This window comes from Monodelphis domestica, chromosome 2 (genome assembly GCF_027887165.1).
Source record: "Monodelphis domestica isolate mMonDom1 chromosome 2, mMonDom1.pri, whole genome shotgun sequence".
NCBI lineage: Eukaryota > Metazoa > Chordata > Mammalia > Didelphimorphia > Didelphidae > Monodelphis > Monodelphis domestica.
This window is the reverse complement of record NC_077228.1, coordinates 398,912,523-398,917,197: the sequence shown is the minus strand read 5'-3', so window position 1 is coordinate 398,917,197 and position 4,675 is coordinate 398,912,523. Positions and strand designations below refer to the sequence as shown.

General features: G+C 34.7%; 1 pseudogene; it reads right to left on the bottom strand.

Annotated features, from left to right (window-relative positions):
• Window positions 1–2,051: 2,051 nt before the first annotated feature.
• LOC100618440 (FUN14 domain-containing protein 1-like) lies at window positions 2,052–2,501 on the bottom strand (annotated as a pseudogene).
• Between the last annotated feature and the right edge of the window lie 2,174 nt (window positions 2,502–4,675).

Sequence of the window (4,675 nt, the reverse complement as noted above, 5' to 3'; positions counted from 1 at the left end):
TTAAGGAACAACATGAAGATAATTCTCATGATGACAGCTCTCAAGATTATAACCAATCATAGAAATCATGTTCCATATTTTACACTACACAAAATGAAAAACAATAACTAGAAAACACATTGCGTGGAAGCACCTGCAATTTGAAAGGGAAATGAGCCTGAATACATTAGGGCTATGTTTCTCTGAATACATTACTATATGGTTTTAAATTTCCCTCACTTTAATTTAGATTCTACACAGACAAAACAGTTCATGATGCTTTTTTAGAACATGGTAAGGTCACAATGAATTTTATTTTCAATTAAGTATAAGTACTATATTCATTCGCTATGAAAAAAATAGTAGGATGCCTTAAGATTCCAACTTGATGATACAAAAGACAGAAACTTTTGCAATTTTCTTCATATTTTTGCATTTCAAATTAGATCAATCAAGCCATTCATTTTAAAGCTACAAATTTCATAATTATATACCCTACTGATGCTCTCCAAAGAGAGCTATTCTTTTTTTTTCACTGAAAATGGTTCTTACTTCCTTGTAAAATAAAGGACTAGAATAATTAAATCTCATTCTTAGAAACTTGAGCATTTGATTTGGACACAGAGGACCTATATTTAATATTTGCCTTTGTTGCCCACTACCTATGTAACCTTAGGCAAGCTATTTAATCTCCCTGAGCCTCAGTTTCCTCATCTATAGAATGGTTGTTTTAGACTAGATGACCTTTAAGGTCCATCTACAATCTTAATTCTCTAATCTCTGATCATGTCCAAGACTAAAAACAAATCACTGGCACAACAAAGAGCAATGGATTTGAAGTTAAAAAGACCTAAACTTGACAATGGGACTTTTTTACTTGCTACCTGAATAGCTTTGAGCAAATCACTTCCCCTCTCTTGTTTCTTAGTTTGTTTTTTTTTTCATATGTAACAGCTATAAAATGGGGGGAGTGGATGAGGTTGGCCCGAGTAACCTCAAAGTACATGTCAACCTCTTTAAAACATAATTCTTTTCTTCCCAAAATGTTAAAATCAACAGACAAATAATGAAAATATATTCCAAAGATGAAATATATACAGTAAGATGTGTTTTAAGGACAAGACTTAAAAAAACTTAATGGGAAGAAAAGGCATTTGGGATACAGTGAACAATGTGCTAGAACAGAATATTCAAAAATTTTATCATAGCCATCATTTAGGCATTAGGTAGCATGGCACAGTGTAAAAGAAATGTCACACTAGCTGTCTTATTACAAGTCCCTTAGAGAACTGCCTTGGGGCACTGGGAAGTTAAGACTCTTAAGTTGTAAAGCAGTTGCCAACCTATGCTAGTAGAGGTAGTTTCTTCACTGGGAACTCCCTAGGCCATGAAATTGGCAGGTCAGTCCAATAAACTATGTTTGTAGGAAAATAATCTTTAAAAATAGCACTAAACAGGAAAGAGTCTGTTTAATTTGTTTTCAATATCTCTTAGTAAGTATTTCTACTAGTCCTCCATAAAAGTACATTACAATTTATAGTTTATTGCAAACAGATTTCTTATCTGCTGATACTGAAACTAAAATACATTTTATTTAATTATTGGCATTATTTACTCTACAGCACAATGGAGAATGCCTTTTTAAATAAAGAAAAAATAGCAATTCAATAGGGAAACTGTCAAAACAGAAGGTCCTTTTACCAAAACAATTATATATCTATACCAACAGTTACATTAAAAATGCTAATTTCTGAACAGGAGCAAGATTAAAAAGTCATGATGAAAGTTAGCCAAGTTTTGTCCAGAAATGTGACATATATATATATATATATATATATATATATATATACTGCACAGTTTATTACTATTATTATTATTTTTAGCAAATCCTAGTTTGCCAAGCTTCAGAAGGCAAAAGCCTAAAGTGTAAGTTTCATTATTGTCCAACTAGTCTTCTTGCCCAGAAGAATGTGGTGACCTGTACTACTTTGCGAGAGAGCACACCATCACCATTGTTTTTATTGTTAATTAATCCATCAAGACAGCAACATTCTCGACCTTACAATGTAAGCTTAGCCTAGCAAGAAGCCTCCCACAAATCCATTGGTCACCACTATATTCTGTTTGATGAATTCTGTTGACTCTTCAATTATGGTATCGATTTCAGGTGCAGCTTTATTGCTCTTCTTTTAATTTGTCTTTTTGCTTTGTTTACATCTTTTTTCAGTTCTCTTCCAGTCAACTTGCACATAGCCACTATGACTGGCAATCTGCAGGAGAAGAAAGCCACCACCCACTGCAAGTTTTCCAACCTTTTGGAACAAAAACCCTGCTCACCATCCAGTAACTCCACCCATTACAATCTGAGTAGCTAAAGAATATTTCTCTACAATAGATCCAGAGCTGTGGTCAAAAACACGGTTCCATCAGTGGTGTCTTCTTACATACTCTGTTAAATCCAATACTTCATAAGAGTTATCATCACTGTCATGTTCTGTGGGACAGGGGTTCCTGGTCACCATGATCCCGCCAGTGGCCTGTTGTCAGAAATAACCCCTCCCCCTCCCATAGGATCCCTGTTTAGAGAGCCACTCTCCCCACCACTCTCAGGACTGTCATATTTTGTAGCTTGAAGGAATTTTAAATATTATCCAATTTAATTCCCTGATTTTACAGATGAGACCTAGAGAGTGTAAGCAACTTGTTCAAAGTAGCAGAACTAGGATTCAAACATAATTCCTGTGCCTAGTCTGTATATCATGATGCCTTTCCTAAAATAGCCATACTTCAATGGCTACAAGGTCTCAAAAAAGTGAGTATTCCCTCCACTGGTACATGTCACAACATATCCTTGCCTTCTCATTATATAGGACTCTTGTCAATGTCTTTCCATATATCTTCCATTGAAATGAGCCCCTTTTCTAGTTCTTTTCTTTTGATATTTAATGGATTCTGGAGCAATACTTATGCTAACCATTATTGCCCCATTTTCACTGCATGATCCTTCTGCCATCTTTTCTGTTTTCACATTTCCTTAAAGTGTTATATTACTTCTTGCATGTAAGTCATTATTGATATCAAACTCAAGCTTCCCTATCTCCACTATATGTTTCATTTTTCTTGGGCAGTTTTTATTTTCCTGAGATGTTTGTGCTCCATGACTTTTATATAAAGTTATCACTAAGAAAATACTGGTATGAAAGAAAATAATTTTTTTTTTTGTGGCAAAGGGCTGTCTATAATTATTGAGAACACCACATAACTTTCCAAAACCATGTCACCTTGATCTCCTCTTATTCAGGTTTGGATTATGATTTGCTAAAATTGGTGTTAGCCTGTACTCAAGAGGAGAAACAATCAGTGGAATTTATGGAAAACATATCAAGAGAGAATATTATAGAGATGAGCTCTTAGTACCTGAAAATACTAAATAGGAACATATTTAAACTAAAATATAAATCACTTAAGAGGCAACATGACATAATGCACAGACAGGTAACCTCAGAGTCTAAATGAATTGTTACAGTCCTTTCTACTATTGACATATATACACATATATAGGAGGTTTAACTTGAGGCAAAGTTCTTATCGATAACCGAGGTACCTTTCTTAGATTTTAAGTTGCATGGTAGTTTCTGATACGTATTTGCAGAAGGTATTTTTCACTTCAGGGAGATCTCTACATCATTGAAATCACATGTATGAACACACATAAATAATAAATAATAATTAAGTGAATCATTAAATCACCTCTTGCTACTGGATTATTCTTAGATGTCAGGACTCAGACTATGCTTGCTACTCAGATGGTGCTGAAGGAGCCAGATAGCTGCGCAAGTACAAAGTACCATCATTTTGGCTTTGTCTCCATGATGTCATGCTATCTGAATAAAAGGTGGCTGATTTTTATCATCTATGTAGTATGTATATAATGACAAAATTTTAAAAATAGTCTGAATTCTTTTCTCCCAGATGCTTTGGGGGAGTGGGAACACTATCAGGATGACTCTGAGAGAGGATAATGGAATAGATTGACCTTAGTTACTTAACAATGATCATCAGCACCCATCATCAAACTCATCACCCAAGAATGGGAATGACAAAAGTGAACTTCTTATGAGGAAGATCAAGATCAGTCTTATAAAGAGGGAAACAAGTCCATTGTCCTAGAGATTTATATGTTGTCAGTATGTCCAGTTCAAAAGCTCTTTTTTTTTTTTTCATGGTCAGAAATACCCAGGAACATTTTGAAAATGAGGCTTTCATGTTTCAAACTTCAAAGAAACAAATTCCCTGGCTGTCAGGAAACTTTTGTGTGGAAATGTAGTAAAAGAAGAGTTGTTGATTGTGCCATCATTTAGAAGCAATATCTTTTTAGTCCCTGGAAAAAAGCGGCCAACGTTTTCATAAACTGATACCCACTTTGTATTTGCACAACATAGACACTCTTGCAATCTCTCTTAGATGTCTCCAAAATTTCCTCTGGCTCCAGAGTTTTGAAAGAGATCTATAATTACACAGAAGAAATATGCCCAGCATGGATGCATAGACATAGAAAAGAGAATTTTGTAAAGAAAATGTTGTTTTATTATAATTCTTTCCCCTTCCTTCTTTCTTTCTTTATTCTTGGTGGGAAGCTGGAAGGACTCTTCCTTCTTAGATCATTTGCCCAGACTGTCATCACCACTTCTACCAC